We start from the raw sequence: 21,167 nt of genomic DNA on the forward strand, positions 1-21,167 counted from the left end.
ACTGCCCCATCTCCTGCCTGAACACTGCCCATCTCCTGTCTGCACACTGCCCCATCTCCTGCCTGCACACTGCCCCATCTCCTGCCTGAACACTGCCCATCTCCTGTCTGCACACTGCCCCATCTCCTGCCTGCACACTTCCCCATCTTCTGCCTGCACACTGCCCCATATCCTGCCTGAACACTGCCCCATCTCCTGCCTGCACACTGCCCACCTCCTGCCTGCACACTGCCCCATCTCCTGCCTGCACACTGCCCCACCTCCTGCCTGCACACTGCCCCACCTCCTGCCTGAACACTGCCCCATCTCCTGCCTGAACACTGCCCCATCTCCTGCCTGCACACTGCCCCATCTCCTGCCTGCACACTGCCCCATCTCCTGCCTGCACACTGTCCCATCTCCTGCCTGCACACTGCCTCACCTCCTGCCTGCACACTGCCCCATCTCCTGCCTGCACACTGCCCCACCTCCTGCCTGCACACTGCCCCATCTCCTGCCTGAACACTGCCCCATCTCCTGCCTGCACACTGCCCCACCTCCTGCCTGCACACTGCCCCATCTCCTGCCTGAACACCGCCCCATCTCCTGCCTGCACACTGCCCCACCTCCTGCCTACACACTGCCCCCCTCCTGCCTGCACACTGCCCCATCTCCTGCCTGCACACTGCACCACCTCCTGCCTGCACACTGCCCCACCTCCTGCCTGCACACTGCCCCATCTCCTGCCTGCACACTGCCCCACCTCCTGCCTGCACACTGCCCCATCTCCTGTCTGCACACTGCCCCATCTCCTGCCTGCACACTGCCCCATCTCCTGCCTGCACACTGCCCCACCTCCTGCCTGCACACTGCCCCATCTCCTGCCTGAACACTGCCCCATCTCCTGCCTGCACACTGCACCACCTCCTGCCTGAACACTGCCCCATCTCCTGCCTGCACACTGACCCATCTTCTGCCTGCACACTGCCTCATCTCCTACCAGCACACTGCCTCACCTCCTGCCTGAACACTTCCCCATCTCCTGTCTGCACACTGCCCCACCTCCTGCCTGAACACTGCCCCATCTCCTGCCTGCACACTGCACCACCTCCTGCCAGAACACTGCCCCATCTCCTGCCTGCACACTGCCCCATCTCCTGCCTGCACACTGCCCCACCTCCTGCCTGCACACTGACCCATCTCCTGCCTGAACACTGCCCCATCTCCTGCCTGCACACTGCCCCACCTCCTGCCTGCACACTGACCCATCTCCTGCCTGCACACTGCCCCATCTCCTGCCTGCACACTGACCCACCTCCTGCCTGCACACTGGCCCATCTCCTGCCTGCACACTTCCCCTACCTCCTGCCTGAACACTGCCCCATCTCCTGCCTGCACACTGCCCCATCTCCTGCCTGCACACTGCCCCCCTCCTGCCTTCACACTGCCCCCCTCCTGCCTGCACACTGCCCCACCTCCTGCCTGCACACTGCCCATCTCCTGCCTGCACACTGCCCCATCTCCTGCCTGCACACTGCCCTATCTCCTGCCTGCACACTGCCCCATCTCCTGCCTGAACACTGCCCCACCTCCTGCCTGCACACTGCCCCATCTCCTGCCTGCACACTGCCCCATCTCCTGCCTGCACACTGCCCCATCTCCTGCCTGCACACTACCCCATCTCCTGCCTGCACACTGCCCCACCTCCTGCCTGCACACTGCCCCATCTCCTGCCTGCACACTGCCTCACCTCCTGCCTGAACACTGCCCCATCTCCTGCCTGCACACTGCCCCACCTCCTGCCTGCACACTGCCCCACCTCCTGCCTGCACACTGCCCCATCTCCTGCCTGCACACTGCCCCATCTCCTGCCTGAACACTGCCTCATCTCCTGCCTGCACACTGTCCCATCTCCTGCCTGCAAACTGCCTCATCTCCTGCCTGCACGCTGCCCCACCTCCTGCCTGCACACTGCCTCATCTCCTGCCTGCACACTGTCCCATCTCCTGCCTGCACACTGCCCCATCTCCTGCCTGCACACTGCCCCATCTCCTGCCTGAATACTGCCCCATCTCCTGTCTGCACACTGCCCCACCTCCTGCCTGCACACTGCCTCACCTCCTGCCTGAACACTTCCCCATCTCCTGTCTGCACACTGCCCCACCTCCTGCCTGCACACTGCCTCATCTCCTGCCTGCACACTGCCCATCTCCTGCCTGCACACTGCCCCATCTCCTGCCTGCACACTGCCTCATCTCCTGCCTGCACACTGCCTCACCTCCTGCCTGAACACTTCCCCATCTCCTGTCTGCACACTGCCCCACCTCCTGCCTGCACACTGCCTCATCTCCTGCCTGCACACTGCCCCATCTCCTGCCTGCACACTGCCTCATCTCCTGCCTGCACACTGCCCCATCTCCTGCCTGCACACTGCCCCAAACCTTCCCCACCTTACAAAGCAGCCAACACACTGCAAGCCTGATTTCAGCTGTAAGTGCACCTAACCCTAATCATAATCTGAAATGTCATCTCCAGCCTTAAAATTGATGCACAATGAACTAGAGAAAACAATTCCGATCCCAGCACTGGGACCTGGGCTCTCTGTGTCACACTCACCTCGTTGTACCTGATGGGACGGGGACAGACCCGGACGAGACACGGAGACACCCGGGCGCAGGACTGCCAGGGAGATCGGCACCGACTACTTCTAACTTGGGATGATGTCTGTGAGGAAACGCACATGGGACCTGCTCCAAAACCCGGCACCTTGGCACAGACTGAAAGAAATGAAATGTAGGTTTGTTGGTCTTGAATGTTTACACAAAAGCCATTTCTAGAGTGCTGAGGATATTTCACAAGACGGTCGGACAATGCCATGCTGTGCCCCTGCCAATCTGTAACTAATCACAAAGAGATACATGTATCGGGCACAATGGACACCACTGTTCCGTGCCAATCATTTTTTATTGAGAAGCTTGACAAACAATCAAAAGTAAACTCACAGAGGTTCAATATAAAGAAGCCGTACCTGTAGTAAAGGTTTGTGTTACACAATGAAAAGGCAATGGGAACCCAAACCATGAGCAAGAGGGGGCACGACAAGTAGGGGTCAGGTGGGTACCCACCTCTCTACTAAACCTCACATAGTACTCCTTGTACCCCCCATCTCACATATGATCTACTCCTTGTATCCTACACCTCGTGTATGATCTACTCCTTGTACCCTACACCTCGTGTATGATCTACTCCTTGTACCCTACACCTCGTGTATGATCTACTTCTTGTACCCTACACCTCTTGTATGATCTACTTCTTGTACCCTACACCTCTTGTATGATCTACTCCTTGTACCCTACACCTCGTGTATGATCTACTCCTTGTACCCTACACCTCGTGTATGATCTACTCCTTGTACCCTACACCTCGTGTATGATCTACTCCTTGTACCCTACACCTCGTGTATGATCTACTCCTTGTACCCTACACCTCGTGTATGATCTACTCCTTGTACCCTACACCTCGTGTATGATCTACTCCTTGTACCCTACACCTCGTGTATGATCTACTCCTTGTACACTACCCCTCGTGTATGATCTACTCCTTGTACCCTACACCTCGTGTATGATCTACTCCTTGTACCCTACACCTCTTGTATGATCTACTCCTTGTACCCTACACCTCTTGTATGATCTACTCCTTGTACCCTACACCTCGTGTATGATCTACTTCTTGTACCCTACACCTCATGTATGATCTACTCCTTCTACACTACACATCCCGTATGATCTACTTCTTGTACACTACACATCCCATATGATCTACTCCTTGTACCCTACACCTCGTGTATGATCTACTCCTTGTACCCTACACCTCGTGTATGATCTACTCCTTGTACCCTACACCTCGTGTATGATCTACTTCTTGTACCCTACACCTCGTGTATGATCTACTCCTTGTACCCTACACCTCGTGTATGATCTACTTCTTGTACCCTACACCTCGTGTATGATCTACTCCTTGTACCCTACACCTCGTGTATGATCTACTTCTTGTACCCTACACCTCGTATATGATCTACTTCTTGTACCCTACACCTCTTGTATGATCTACTTCTTGTACCCTACACCTCGTGTATGATCTACTCCTTGTACACTACACCTCATGTATGATCTACTCCTTGTACCCTACACCTCGTGTATGATCTACTCCTTGTACCCTACACCTCGTGTATGATCTACTTCTTGTACCCTACACCTCTTGTATGATCTACTTCTTGTACCCTACACCTCGTGTATGATCTACTCCTTGTACACTACACCTCATGTATGATCTACTTCTTGTACCCTACACCTCATGTATGATCTACTCCTTCTACACTACACATCCCGTATGATCTACTTCTTGTACACTACACATCCCATATGATCTACTCCTTGTACCCTACACATCTCACATATGATCTACTCCTTGTACACTACACATCTCACATATGATCTACTCCTTGTACCCTACACCTCGTGTATGATCTACTCCTTGTACACTACACCTCGTGTATGATCTACTCCTTGTACCCTACACATCGTGTATGATCTACTCCTTGTACACTACACATCCCATATGATCTACTCCTTGTACACTACACATCCCATATGATCTACTCCTTGTACACTACACCTCATGTATGATCTACTCCTTCTACACTACACATCCTGTATGATCTACTTCTTGTACACTACACCTCGTGTATGATCTACTCCTTGTACCCTACACCTTGTGTATGATCTACTCCTTGTACAGTACACATCCCGTATGATCTACTTCTTCTACACTACACATCCCGTATGATCTACTCCCTCTACCCTACACCTCATGTATGATCTACTCCTTGTACACTACACTTTATGTATCATCTACTCCTTGTACCCTACATGTCACGTATGATCTACTCCTTATATCCTACAGATCACGTATGATCTGCTCCTTGTACCCCCAATTTCACATATCATCTACTCCCCGTACCCTGCACCTCATGTATGATCTACTCCTTGTACCCTACATATCACGTATGATCTACTCCTTGTACCCTACATGTCACGTATGATCTACTCCATGTACCCTACACCTCATGTATGATCTGCTAATTGTACCCCCAATCTCACATATCATCTACCCCTTGTACCCTACCCCTCATGTATGATCTACTCCATGTACCCTACACCTCATGTATGATCTGCTCATTGTACCCCCCAATCTCACATATCATCGACTCCTTGTACCCTACACCTCATGTATGATCTACTCCTTGTACACTACACATCACGTTAGTTTCTGCCCCTTGTACCCTACATATCACATATCATCTACCCCTTGTACCCTACCCCTCATGTATGATCTGCTCCTAGTACCCTACACATCACTTATGTACCCCTATCTCACATATGATCTACTCCTTGTACACTACATATCACGTATGATCTACTCCTTGTACCCTACACCTCATGTATGATTTAATTCATATACCCTACACCTCATGTATGATCTACTCCTTGTATCCTACATCCCATGTATGATCTACTGCCCATATTCTGCACATCACGCATGACCTCTGTGTACCCTACACATGACATATGATCTACTTCTTCTACTCTACACCTCACGTATGATCCACTTCTTGTACCTACACCTTGTGTATGATCTGCTCAGTGTACTGTACACCTCATGTATGACCTACTCCTTGTATTCTACATCTCATGTATGATCTACTCCCTATAGTCTACACCTCACATATGATCTACTTCATGTACCCTACATATGACAGATGATCTACTCCTACTTTGCACCTCATGTCGAGGAACGATCGTTGAGACAGACCAATATGGGACATCACTGGGGGCATTCTACTTGTATGTCCATGCTATACATCCTTATACATGAAATGGTGAGGAACTAGATACATGTCAATATGGGACATCACTGGGGGGGACGTCACAGCCGTTCCTCTCATAGATAACTGACAAGGAGCTCTCCATGGTGCTGGTCTATATAAAGGGTGCCCAGTCTCCTGCACACAATTTATATCCAGCACAATGTCAACTATATTCCAGCACAATATGACTGACATATAATATCCCGCATCTTACTATTGGTTTATTAGGTCCAGATTATCATGACTGGCATATTACATCCAGTACATTGGGACCGGTAAACGTTGTCTCACACATTATGACCTACAGTATATCTTATTACCAATTTATTATATTTTGCCCAACATATTTAAACCAGTGTGTGACCAGCACATTATTACCAGTATGTGACCAGCACATTATAACTAGTATGTGACCAGCACAATATTACCAGCACATTATTACCAGTATATGACCAGCACATTATAACTAGTATGTCACCAGCACATTATAACTAGTATGTGACCAGCACAATATTACCAGCACATTATTACCAGTATATGACCAGCACATTATAACTAGTATGTGACCAGCACATTATAACTAGTATGTGACCAGCACAATATTACCAGCACATTATTACCAGTATATGACCAGCACATTATAACTAGTATGTGACCAGCACATTATAACTAGTATGTGACCAGCACAATATTACCAGCACATTATTACCAGTATATGACCAGCACATTATAACTAGTATGTGACCAGCACATTATAACTAGTATGTGACCAGCACAATATTACCAGCACATTATTACCAGTATATGACCAGCACATTATAACTAGTATGTGACCAGCACATTATAACCAGTATGTGACCAGCACATTATAACTAGTATGTGACCAGCACATTATAACCAGTATGTGACCAGCACATTATTACCAGTATATGACCAGCACATTATTACCAGTATGTAACCAGCACATTATAACTAGTATGTGACCAGCACATTATTACCAGTATGTGACCAGCACATTATAATCAGTATGTAACCAGCACATTATAACTAGTATGTCACCAGCACATTATAACTAGTATGTGACCAGCACATTATAACTAGTATGTGACCAGCACATTATAACGAGTATATGACCAGCAAATTATTACCAGTATGTGACCAGCACATTATAACCTGTATGTGACCAGCACAATATTACCAGTATATGACCAGCACAATATTACCAGTATATGACCAACACATTATAATCAGTATGTGACCAGCACATTATAACCAGTATGTGACCAGCACATTATTACCAGTATGTGACCAGCACATTATAACTAGTATGTGACCAGCACATTATAACCAGTATGTGACCAGCACATTATTACCAGTATGTGACCAGCACATTATAACCAGTATGTGACCAGCACATTATTACCAGTATGTGACCAGCACATTATAACCAGTATGTGACCAGCACATTATAACTAGTATGTGACCAGCACATTATAACTAGTATGTGACCAGCACATTATTACCAGTATATGACCAGCACATTATTACCAGTATGTGACCAGCACATTATTACCAGCACTGATATAAATATGGCCCCCTTATGATGTAGTTCTATTACATTAGTACTAGGATAGGATACCTTATCCATCTGCCTGTCCTGAGCTCCTAGGACATTGGTGTGCAATCCTACCTCTATCTGCCTTTCCTATGCTCCAGGTACAATGGTGCAGGGATCTCACCTCCATCTGCCTCTCCTGAGAATGACGGACATTAGTGCTTGGATCCCACCTCCATTTGCCTGTCCTGAGCTTCGCTGACATTAGTGCTTGGATCCCACCTCCATTTGCCTGTCCTGAGCTTCGCTGACATTAGTGCTTGGATTCCACCTCCATCTGAATTTTCTGAGCTCCTAGGACATTAGTGCTTGGATTCCACCTCCATCTGCCTCTCCTGAGCTCCTAGGACATTAGTGCTTGGATCTCACCTCCATTTGCCTGTCCTGAGCTTCACTGACATTAGTGCTTGGATTCCACCTCCATCTGCCTCTCCTGAGCTCCTAGGATATCAGTGCTTAGATTCCACCTCCATCTGCCTCTCCTGAGCTCCTAGGACATTAGTGCTTAGATTCCACCTCCATCTGCCTCTCCTGAGCTCCTAGGACATTAGTGCTTAGATTCCACCTCCATCTACCTCTCCTGAGCTCCTAGGACATTGGTGCTGGGATCTCACCTCCATCTGAATTTTCTGAGCTCCTAGGATATCAGTGCTCCGATCCCACATCCATCTACTCTCCTAAACTCCTAGGACATTAGTGCTTGGATCTCACCTCCATGTGCCCCTCCTGATCTTCTAGGGCATTGGTGCTGGACTCCTACCTCCATCTACCTTTTCTGAGCTCCTAGGACATTAGTGCTTGGATATCACCTCCATCTGCCTCTCCTGAGCTGCTAGGACATTGGTGCTGGGCTCCCACCTCCATCTGAATTTCCTGAGCCCCTAGGATATCAGTGCTCGGATCTTACATCCATCTGCTCTCCTGAGCTCCTAGGACATTAGTGCTGGGATTTAATCTCCATCTGCCTCTCCGACCTCCTATGACATCGGTGCTGGGATCTCACCTCCATCTGAATTGTCTGAGCCCCTAGGATATCAGTGCTCGGATCTTACATCCATCTGCTCTCCTGAGCTCCTAGGACATTAGTGCTGGGATTTAATCTCCATCTGCCTCTCCGGACCTCCTATGACATTGGTGCTGGCATCTCACCTCCATCTGAATTGTCTGAGCTCCTAGGATATCAGTGCTCAGATCCCACATCCATCTGCTCTCCTGAGCTCCTAGGACATTAGTGCTGGCATCCCACCTCCATCTGCCTCTCCTGAGCTCCTAGGACATTAGTGCTGGGATCTCACCTCCATCTGCCTCTCCTGAGCTCCTAGGACATTTGTGCTGGGATCTCATCTCCATCTGCCTCTCCTGAGCTCCTAGGACATTTGTGCTGGGATCTCACCTCCATCTGCCTCTCCTGACCTCCTAGGACATTTGTGCTGGGATCTCATCTCCATCTGAATTTCCTAAGCCCCTAGGATATCAGTGCTCAGATCCCATATTCATCTGCTCACCCGAGGTCCTGGGACATTGGTGCTGGCATCCCACCTCCATCTGCCTAGGACATTAGTCCTTGGATTTCAAATCCATCTGCCTCTCCTGAGTTCCTGGGACACTGATACTGGGATTCCACCTCCATCTGGCTTTAATGAGTTCCTGGGACATCAGTGTTTGGATCCCATCTCCATCTGCCTCTCCTGAGCAAGGGGCAAGCAGCCTTTTGGCACAGAACTCTGTCCTGAAGGAGCATTCTGGTCCCTGGGAGCGATAATTCACAGACAAAACATGGAACAATAATTGCAGCTCTCTCTGGAGCTTAGTCAAATACTTTCAAGTAGCTACTAACATAAATTACGCCTATGGCAACTGAATGCCGAGCCTACACATATTTGGAAGTAAGTGACTATCTCTTTGTAATTCTATGGAAATGCCCATATACAATTAGGGCTTTTGAATATAAGTAGGACTCACAGTTGAGAATCATACACCTTGTCCCTAGTTGAGAATCATACACCTTGTTCTCAGTTGAGAATCATACACCTTGTCCCCAGTTGAGAATCACACACCTTGTCCCCAGTTAAGAATCATACATCGTGTCCCCAGTTGAGAATCACACATCTTGTTCTCAGTTTAGAATCATACACCTTGTCCCCAGTTGAGAATCACACACCTTGTCCCCAATCAAGAATCACACACCATGTCCTCAGTTGAGAATCATACACCTTGTCCTCAGTTGAGAATCACACACCTTGTCCGCAGTTGAGAATCAAAGACCTTGTCCTCAGTTAAGAATCACGCACCTTGTCCCCAGTTGATAATCACACATCTTGTCCCCAGTTAAGAATCACACATCTTGTCCTCAGTTGAGAATCATACACCTTGTCCCCAGTTGAGAATCATACACCTTGTCCTCAGTTGAGAATCACACACCTTGCCCCCAGTTGAGAATCACACACCTTGCCCCCAGTTGAGAATCATACACCTTGTCCTCAGTTGAGAATCATACACCTTGCCCCCAGTTAAGAATTACACACATTGTCCCCAGTTGAGAATCATACACCTTGTCCCCAGTTGAGAATCACACACCTTGCCCCCAGTTGAGAATCATACACCTTGTCCCCAATTGAGAATCATACACCTTGTCCCCAGTTGAGAATCATACACCTTGTCCTCAGTTGAGAATCATACACCTTGCCCCCAATCAAGAATCACACACCATGTCCCCAGTTGAGAATCATACACCTTGTCCTCAGTTGAGAATCATACACCTTGTCCCCAGTTGAGAATCATACACCTTGTCCCCAGTTGAGAATCATACACCTTGTCCCCAGTTAAGAATCACACACCCTGTCCCCAGTTAAGAATCACACACCTTGTTCCCAGTTAAGAATCACACACCTTGTCCCCAGTTAAGAATCACACACCTTGTCCCCAGTTAAGAATCATACATTGTGTCCCCAGTTGAGAATCACACACCTTGTCCCCAATCGAGAATCATACATCTTGTCCTCATTTAAGAATCATACACCTTGTCCCCAGTTGAGAATCATACACCTTGTCCCCAGTTAAGAATCACACACCCTGTCCCCAGTTAAGAATCACACACCTTGTTCCCAGTTAAGAATCACACACCTTGTCCCCAGTTAAGAATCACACACCTTGTCCCCAGTTAAGAATCATACATTGTGTCCCCAGTTGAGAATCACACACCTTGTCCCCAATCGAGAATCATACATCTTGTCCTCATTTAAGAATCATACACCTTGTCCTCAGTTGAGAATCATACACCTTGTCCTAAATTGAGAATCATACACCTTGTCCTCAGTTGAGAATCATACACCTTGTCCCCAGTTGAGAATCATACACCTTGTCCCCAGTTGAGAATCACACACCTTGTTCCCAGTTGAGAATCACACACCTTGTTCCCAGTTGAGAATCATACACCTTGTCCCCAGTTGAGAATCATACACCTTGTCCCTGGTTTAGAATCATACACCTTGTTCCCAGTTGAGAATCATACACCTTGTCCTCAGTAGAGAATCATACACCTTGTCCCCAGTTGAGAATCACACACCTTGTTCCCAGTTGAGAATCATACACCTTGTCCCCAGTTGAGAATCATACACCTTGCCCCCAGTTGAGAATCATACACCTTGTCCCCAGCAATAGCGGTTCTCGTGTCACTTCAGCATCTCCAACCCTCAGCCCATCTCCTAATGATAGCGTGGGGTTGACCTCAGCAGCAGCACAATCCTCAGTAGTTTCAAATTTTTTAAAGCTCAGTTCCACCCAAAAATGGAACTTCCGCTTTTCGGAACCCCCCCCTCCGGTGTTACATTTGGCACCTTTCAGGGGGAGGGGGGAGCAGATACCTGTGTGTTACAGGTATTTGCTCCCACTTCCGGGCATAGATATCCGAGCCACCCGCAGGTATCTACGCCACTTCCTTCGTCCCCCCCCCCGCTGTCTTCTGGGAGACACACAGGTCCCAGAAGACATCAGGGACCAGTGGGAGAGCGCAGCACGAGTCGCACTCGCGCAGTAGGGAACCAGGAAGTGAAGCCGCAAGGCTTCACTTCCTGATTACCTTACCGAAGATGGCAGCGGCAGCACACGAGAGCTGAGTGATAGATCGGCTTTAGGTGCGGATATTGTGGCCGCCCAGGACAGGTAAGTGTCCTTATTTTAAAAGTCAGCACTCAGCAGCTGCAGTATATGTAGCTGCTGACTTAAAAAAAAAAACATTTGGGCGGACCTCCGCTTTAACCATCAGTGTTCAGTCTCCTAGACACAGGACAGGATCCAGGCTTCCAATACAGGCCAACAAGCCAAGAGCCCATCTGGATTGTCCCAGATAATTGTTTGCCCGCCCAAAATCACTGGGCATAGCTACTCAGTACCCCAACAGTTGCTAAGTATATAACATTAACCCCTAGTCATACTTCTGGCTCAGCACTCTGCATAACTCAATGGAGCCTGGAAAATAATATTACGCCTTAGGGCACAGCAAAGAATCCTGGAAAAACAGCACAAATGTAGAACATTAAGCAGGACATGAAGGAATGAAATCACCATATGATCATCATTCTTCATACTCTCAATATCTGGTAAGTGATGCAGTGGACCATATCCACATGGCCATCTTTCCAGGCCTCCAACATTCTGTCTCTGGTTAGGATGGGTTGTTTTCCATCCCTGTGCCAGCCAGTCCTACTATTAGTGCCTTTTAACAGAATCAGCATACACAAGCCTAGACAATGCCTTCTGTGTTTGTTATGGGCCTTTTGTAGAGGTATCATTTTCCTTGTAACTTCCACTTATCTACCATTGTACAGCGGCACTTCCACACCACCGGCAACACAATGGCATCTGTACAAAGACATTCTAGTCTGAGGAGGGGAGAAATTCACTAGGTCGTACTATTGCTCGCACCATTGTCTACTCTCTGTGCCTGGAATGTGATTTATTAATGCTAGATGAGACTTCCCTATCTTAAAGTAGATGTGAACCCTAACTAGATGACATTTACTTTGCTCTGTGCGCTGTGCATGATAAGCAATTGTCATGTGTTTAAATCAGGTCCTGACTTGGACAAGAAATAGGCCCGGGCATTTTTGACTGAGCAGCCCATTTGTTTTTAATACCATAATATAAGAAGAAGAAGAAGAAGAAGAAGAAGAAGAAGAAGAAGAAGAAGAAGAAGAAGGACAGTGTCCCAAAACAAAACGTCCCACACTCCGCTTGAGTGCTTTCGTCATATACCGATTACCGAGTCTGAATATAGATATCAGATATTCCAACCGCTAACAAGCACACAACAAGACGATACTCGTTTGATTGCTGAACATGGACTGTTTATTAGGACCAAAATACAAGTCTTATATACAGTTGAGGAGGAGGTTCTCCCTCCTGCTCATATTACTCTAAGGCGGCGTACACACGGTCAAAAAATGTCCGCTGAAACTGGTCCGCGGACCAGTTTCCGCGGACATGTCCGACCGTGTGTACGGCCGAGCGGACAGGTTTCCTGGCCTAGCGGACAGGTTTCCAGCGGACAAAAGTTTCTTAGCAAGCTAAGAAACTTGTCCGCTGGAAACATGTCCGTCGGACATGTCCGATGGTTAGTACACCTAATCGGACATGTCCGTTGGTTATGACGTGTAACCAGCGTCCCGAAATCCCGCGCATGCGTCGAATTGATTTGATGCATGCGTGGAAGCATTGCACTTCCGTGTTTGAGAATGTCGGTGTCTTCTACGTCACCGCGTTCTCTGTCCGCTGGGATTTTGGTCTGATGGTGTGTACATACATCAGACCAAAAGCTCCCAGGAGACATGTCTGATGAAAACGGTCCGTTTTCATCGGACATGTCTCATCGGACATCGGACCGTTTTCATCGGACATGTCTCCTCGTGTGTACAGGGCCTAACAATAGACTTCCTCACCTCTCCTGCTATCCGAACCTTTGATCCAGGTGGGAGTTTGGACGTCCCAGACTGCAGCAAGCGTCCCACTGCTTGCCACCAATGTAACAAGATGTCCCACACTCCACTTGAGTGCTTTCATCATATACCGCTCCTTCCAAGTCTGAATATAGATATCAGATATTCCAACCGCGATCAACAACAAACAAGACAATACTCGTTTGATTGCTGAACATGGACCTGAATACAAAGTAACACCACCTCAAGGGTCTCCAGGCATACAGCTCACAAAGTGCACCGTTCCTAAAAATGCCAGGGCCCTCAATCGGTCAGCAAGAGACTAGCATTCAGTCCCCTCCAAAAGCCTCTGTTCTGGGTGAGTCTGTCACAGACAGTATCTGACCATGCCCATAGTGTATCCTAAGCATGTTGCGTAGTCTACGTGACGTGTGTAGCCTGATACATCTTTATTCATCCTCCGAATGCTAGGCTATCAACCTACTGTCCCTCCCTGAACGCCGGCATCCTCTAATGAGCGCAAAAATGTCAAGTTTCTGTGATGTAAAAAAAAATGAGAAAAAGATAAATACTTTCAGAACTTTTTCCACCTTTAATGTGACCTTTAAACTGTACAATTCAGTTGAACAACAAACTGAAATCTTTGTGGGGGGAAGTAAAAAATAAAAAAAGTAATATGGTTGCATAAGTGTGCACACCCTTACACTAATACCCTGTTGAAGCACCTTTTGGTTTCATTACAGCACTCAGTCTTTTTGGGTCAGTGCACAAAGCAAGGTCCATAAAGAAATGGATGAGCGAGGTTCGGAGTCGAGGAACTTTACTGGTATAGGTCACCTCGATCACTGAGGTGATCTATGCCCGGAAGTGGGAGCATATACCTGTATTAGACAGGTATCTGCTCCCTCCTCCCCCCTGAAATGTGCCAAATGTGACACTGGGGGGGATTCCAAAAAGCGGAAGTTCCATTTTTAGGTGGAACTCCGCTTTAAAGTACGAAATGGCTGGATTCACTACAGAGAGGGGCCATTTTTTGCCAAACACCTACTCAATATATAGGGTATTGTTGGACGAGGAGAATTGTTGGAGGAGAAAATAATTTGTCGGGAGGGGAATAGTCACCATACAAAACCAGCTGGGGAATTTTAAGGGTAACCCTGCTTGAGTTCTAAACATGTAGGCTCTGTGTCAATAAGGACCAAGGTGGTATCCCTAATCCTTGGAGGTATGACAGCAGACTGTTCTTCCTCAGGCACCAGATCGTCTAAAAGGGATAGATTAGACTACTTGTCATCCTGAGCTGTAAGTGCAAAAGCAGCTGCGGGCATAACAGAGACTCTGGAGGAGAAGAAATACGCTTGCGGCCCCTGTGTTCTGAGTCAGCAATCATGGTAGTGATCTTTTGCACAAATTCCCACATAGTCACAGAATATTCCTTCCCGGGAAACGCAGAGGATGGAGCCTTGCTGTATGAAACCAATGAAGACTCCAAGGCATGTGTGGACTCAAGCTGGGAAGAGTGATTCAGACTGTTCACGTCAGGTCCAAAAGAAGAAACGCTGCTAACTTCCCCAAGACTGCTAGTAAAAAATATTTCCTCTTGTAGAAGGAACAGCATGTGGTATGTGTAGAAGCCGAACGGGGGCAAGGGGTAAAGTGCCACCTTATGGTGCAGTTTCTACAGCTACAGTGTTACCATCTCATTGTGCCGTGTTTGAGACTTGCTGTCCTGACTTCTATTCTCTTCAGGGCAGTGGCGGCTGGTTCTCCCCAAAAATCTTTTGGGGGGGCACAAACAGACTGAAAAAAAAAACATTAATTGCAGCCACTGTGCCCATCAAACGCAGCTACTATGCCAAACGCAGCTACTGTGCCATCAAATGCAGCTACTGTACCCATCAATTGCTGACACTGTACCCATCAATTGCTGACACTGTGCCCATCAAAGGCTGCCAGTGTGCCCATCAATTGCCGCCAGTGTGCCCCATCAGATGCTGCCAGTGTGCCTATGGCTCTAATCAGGTGCTTCGAAAAAAACACCCTGCCGCTTTAATTCCTGTGCCCGAAAAACACAATGAGCTAGATTCAGGTAGCTTGGCGCATAGTTTTGCCGGCGTAGCGTATCGAATATTGTGGATGGGCAGGGTGTTTGGAAAGGGTGCATTGACATCATGTATTGTGTATGGATATGGTGTAGAGAAATTTGGTGTATAGACAGAAGGCTGGATTCAGGTAGATTTGCGCTTTTTTTACGGAGGCGCAGGGCAACGTTTTTGCCCTGCGCCCCCGCAAATTTACTGCGTTGCCCTTGATTCACGGAGCAGTAGCTCCGTAAATTGCGTGGGCGCTCCGGCAAAATGCCCGGCGTAAGCGCGCGCAATTTAAATGATCCCATAGGGGGCGGCAATCATTTAAATTAGGCGCGTTCCCGCGCCGATCGTAGAGCGCATGCTCCGTCGGGAAACTTTCCCGACGTGCATTGCGGCAAATGACGTCGCAAGGACGTCATTTGCTTCAAAGTGAACGTGAATGGCGTCCAGCGCCATTCACGAATCACTTACGCAAACTACGTAAATTTTTAATTTTGCGACGCGGGAACGACGGGTATACGTAACATTGGCTGCCCCTGCTAATAGCAGGGGCAGCCTTACGCGAAAACCGCCGTACGGAAACGACGTAAACTGCGTACGCAGGGCTCGTGTAACGTTGTGAATCGGCGTTAGTATGCAATTTGCATACTATACGCTGAGCACAACGGGAACGCCACCTAGCGGCCATCGCAAGAATGCAGCCTAAGATATGCGGGCATAAGAGCCTTATGCCGCGCATATCTTAGGCTGCAGTCGGCGTATCGAGGTTCCTGAATCAGGAGCATTCGATACGCCGGGGCAAGTAAGCAATTGCGCTGCGTAACTATGGTTACGCAGGCGCAATTGCTCTTTGAATCTACCCCAGAGTGTTTTGCCATGGTATGTATATTCAGGTTATATGGTCAGGGTGTAGAGAAGAGTATATTGGCATGGTATCTTTATAGTAGCTCACACTCATCTTGCCACAGTTTGCATCTCATAGTTTGGGCACCAGATCAGAGATGGCGTCTTCCACCCAGACAGCAGGATTTCTCCAAATGGCAAAAACCCTTAACACATCTTTCAACACATCATGGCAGCCTGGCAGCCGGCGGCAGCACTCTATCAATGGCCTGTCTTGCTGTAGTCTGCTTGTAATACAAGTTTATATCCTAAAGCATATTTCTCCATCCATGGAAAAGATCCACCAACACATTCTGGAGTAGAAGTGAGTAACAGAAGGAAGAGTTCCTCAGCCGCTATGAGATGTAGATGGTGTTCTCATTGCTACTAGTACACGAGACTCTGAGGAGCAGTTGAGCACTGCCTGTACTTTGTGGTTTATCAAGGATCACCAAATGGACACCAGTGCCTGGAACTACCATTAGACAACCCACTGGCTGCTAAACGCAACTTGTTCTCATATTAAAAATTTAAAAGCTGTGGCCAACAAAGAAGAAGATATGAAGCCTCAGAAAGAACGCGAATGAAAACATTTTACAAGGCAGAGCTCTTAATAGGAATGCCAAATCCCAGATGAACCATGCTTGTGTCTTATCATATCTCCTCTACAAGGGCCAGTGTCACCTAAACCCTGTGTTATCTAATGCCGAGCTGGGTTTCCGACAGTCTCTGCAGACCTCTCAATGCCTGGCCCCGACATTAAAATGGTTGTAAAGCTTTAAATAAATATTTTTTAAATAACAAACAGGTCATACTTACCTCCACTGTGCAGTTCGTTTTGCACAGAGTGGCCCTAATCCACGTCTTTTGGGTTCGTTCTGCGGCTGTCTCGGCTCCTCCCCGCTTCTGGTAACCCCTTGGGAAGCGCTCTACCAAGGGGGTTACCTTTGCGGGTGCGCGTCCCCGAGTCCTGTATTCGGCATCCATAGCCGCCAACTACAGGACTCGCCCCTGTTCCCCAGCCCTCGTGTCATTGGAGTTGATTGACAGCAGCGCGAACCAATGGCTGAACTGCTATCAATCTATTCAATGAACAGTCGAGAAGAGGGGCCGAGATCAAGCGCGTTCTTGATGCAGGACTTTTCGAAGGGCTCAGGTAAGTAAACCGAGGGGGCCGGAAAACGTCAGATGTTTTTTCACCTTAATGTATAGGATGCGTTAAGGTGAAAAAACATGAACCTTTACAACCCCTTTAAGGATTAAATCAGACTTTCTTAACCTTTTCAACACAGAGGAACCCTTGAAATAACTTTCTGGTCTTAGGGAACCCCTTCTAAAAATTACTATACCTATATCTCATGATACATTGGTGTGGTGGTCAGTGGGAAGAAAGCTCCTTACATTTGTGGTCATTGGAAAGAATTTCCCCCTTACAGATAGCTAAAAAGATAATTGAGGGTCAGTGGGTATCTGTCTGCAAGGAAAAAAGTGGCCATTGCTCAAGGAACCCCTAGCAACCTTTGGAGGTACCTTAGGGTTCCACAGAACCCTGGTTGAGAAACCATGGACTAGATCATTATGATTCAATCACTTCTAGAACAGGTCGCCGTGGGAGACTTTGATTGGTGATCCTTGGTCTTGCGGACTGTTGGGGTTTTAGGTCAGCAGCTCAGCCCTTGTCCCCCATTGTATATACTGTATTATACCATTACTATGCCAGGTTTGATTGTATTTCTCTACCAACTATTGATTGATTGTCAATGAATTGCAGATTTTTCTCCTGACGAAGCAGCAACTGGCCGCGAAACTAGTTGAGACACCCCCCATTGAGATCTTATCCCTCTGGGGACCATTATTGTGGTCATACGTATGGTCTGTCACTGTGGGCCAGATTCACAAACGAGATACGACGGCGTATCTACTGATACGCCGTCGTATCTCTGTTTCTAACTATGCGACTGATTCATAGAATCAGTTACGCATAGCTAGCCCTAAGATCCGACAGGTGTAATTGAATTACACTGTCGGATCTTAAGGATGCAATTCTAGGCCGGCCGCTAGGTGGCGAGGCCATTGCGGCCGGCGTAGAATATGCAAATGAATACTTACGGCGATCCCCGAACGTCCCCAACGGCCCGTCGATCTAACTCTACGTCGTTTCCGTCAAGTTACGCCGCGTAAAACTAGGGCTGAGCCCTAGTTGTCTTAAGCCATGTTAAGTATGGCCGTCGTTCCCGCGTCGAAATTTAAAAAGCAACGTCGTTTGCGTAAGACGTCTGTGAATGGCGCTGGACGCCATTTACGTTAACGTCTAAGCAAATGACGTCGGTGCGACGTCAGTTAGCGCAATGCACGTCGGGTAATTTACCCGACGGAGCATGCGCGGTACGTCCGGCGCGGGAGCGCGCCTAATTTAAATGGGACTCGCCCCATTCGATTGGGCCCGCCTTGCGCCGGACAGATTTAGGATACACCGCCGCAAATTTCCAGGTAAGTGCTTTGTGGATCGGGCACCGACTTGGAAAAATTGCGGTGGTGTTACTTAAATCTGAAAAGTTAAGTTGCGCCCGGGCTACGTGAATCTGGCCCTATGTTTTTAAAATTGTATATATTTGTTTGTGTTTTATTGATTTTGTATTATTAATAAAATGTATATTTCTCCTATACATGCATTTATATATTTGATTCTACCCGTAACCGCAATAGTCCAACTGCCCTGTACCCCTCTCTCTTATCTTTTGGTTTGGGGACCAAAAATCCAATTTCTGTTCACTTCTAGAACAGGGACAAAATCAAGAACCAACTACGAGGAAATACATTCATCTGGGGGAAATCTATATCTTTATGGAGGTTGTTATTCATATACAGTATAGAATCTGGCTGTGTATTATGTAATACATCTCTTGTTCCTCCTACAATCATTCAGCGGCTCTCACTTCCTTCAACAATGGTAATATAGGTCACACACAGGCTCTCCCTGAAGTAATATCAGAGGTATGTAGAAAATGCAGAATCCTTTATGAAGAGAGGCCTCTATTGTGTGCCTGGGCATGGGAAGGTGTCAGCTCTTCTATACGTGGCCGTTTATGGAATGCGAAACATGGTAACGAGAGGCGGCACATTTTCAGCAGGAGACGATCAACCTGCAACCTGCTGATGTACAGACTTATTAATGGAAACTCAGACACGGGTAACATGTCTACATGTGTATGGTGGCAACCAGCTACCCCACCTCTACCAAATAAGCCATGATTTATTACACAAGACATGATGGCCCAGATTCACAAAGCACTTACGCCGACGTATAACACGTTACGCCAACGTAAGTGCCAATGTGCACCTAAAAACAGGCTACACCCCGCCGACGTAGCTTGCACACTCCGGCGTAGGGTGGGCGCATGGTGCTGCTCCCATTGATTAGCCATTCAAACATGCAAATGAGGGAAATACGCCGATTCACGAACGTGCGTGTGCCCGGCGCATTGCTACGCGAGATGCGCGTAAGTTGTACGTCCGGCGTAAAGTTATTCTTGGATGTGGGTGTCCATTGATCTCAACACACAGGCCTGCAGGTGCAGTATGGTGTGGCGGCAATTACACACACATTCCAGATGTTATTAGTAGAACTTGTATTGTAGTAAAGGCAAAACAGCCCACAACAAACCCGTTGGGAGAAGGCCCAACCGGGAACAATCACGGATGCCAACAGAATATAGCGGAGCAGGCATCAGCTAAACTGACAGAATCTGTCTTGAGGGGCGGCCTGGTCGTCTCCCGCCCAAACGGGAAGATGTCCAAAGAGGTTGGCGAGCTTTAAGCTTTCCTTTCCTGCCTGGAACATTTCCCTGCCGCTAATACTGTCCCTGACAGACGGGTGACCTGTCCCTACACCACCCACACGCAAATCTGTGCCAAACCCAGGGGCCAGGGTCTTAAAGAGAATCTTCCACACCTGAGATGGCCAGCAGAGTCACACGGGCAGCCAGTATCCATTGGATCACTGCCTCACTGCCTCAGGAAACCATAGAGTAACCATGTCTCTCATGACTTTCTCCCTCTGCATTGCCGCTGCTGTTGAGCACCACCTGCATTGGAGACAGCAGACTGCACCTGCCTTCAGTCCTATCTACCCTCGCCATGACTCTGTGACCTGCAGGGTGCGTACAGAACAGAAACGCTCCCATCAGGAGTTCCTTATCTTCTATATTCCTGGTCATGTGATTGCACCGGTTCTTTGTCCAGGGATTGGTGTATATATAGGTTTTTTTACTTTTAATGAACGTTCTGACGTCCATACGTTAATTGACCACTAAGGAGAGCTGGAATTAGCTGGGGAGGATCGAAGCACACCTAATTATACAGATTCAGGTCTCCCCTACCACAATTATGATCCCAGAGTTTTCCTTTAAGACTTCTGTCCCTAATTTTAATACGTGGTTACGCTAACAAACCTCTTAGTCCACTAAGTACTGGGACTTAATCTCCCTCCGTGTAATCCTTTTAAAAAGAACTAAGCAGATCATAGTGTGAGTCACAAGAAAAGAAATGTGGATTGTTTAAATGTCTTGCAGAATCAACAGAAACTCCACACAACATGACCACCAGAACATGGCGGATAGTGTGCTTCTCTTCTCCTGCATTCTCTTCTCGTGCCCTCTCTTGTCTTGCCTTCTATTCTCGTTCCCTCTCTTCTCTTGCCTTCTATTCTCGTGCCCTCTCTTCTCTTGCCTTCTATTCTCGTG

General features: G+C 47.9%; 1 protein-coding gene across 11 annotated transcripts in view; it reads right to left on the minus strand.

Moving 5' to 3' along the window:
• Positions 1-21,167, minus strand: part of ATP2B2 (ATPase plasma membrane Ca2+ transporting 2) — a 226,662-nt gene that overhangs the window by 178,305 nt on the left and 27,190 nt on the right. For all 11 annotated transcript variants that reach the window (XR_005750530.1, XR_005750531.1, XM_040358825.1 and 8 more), the window contains exon 2: positions 2,596-2,756. The gene's annotated coding sequence lies outside the window, so the exon portion shown is untranslated. The remainder of the gene's footprint in view (positions 1-2,595; positions 2,757-21,167) is intronic.

This window comes from Rana temporaria, chromosome 7 (assembly GCF_905171775.1).
Source record: "Rana temporaria chromosome 7, aRanTem1.1, whole genome shotgun sequence".
Classification (NCBI taxonomy): domain Eukaryota; kingdom Metazoa; phylum Chordata; class Amphibia; order Anura; family Ranidae; genus Rana; species Rana temporaria.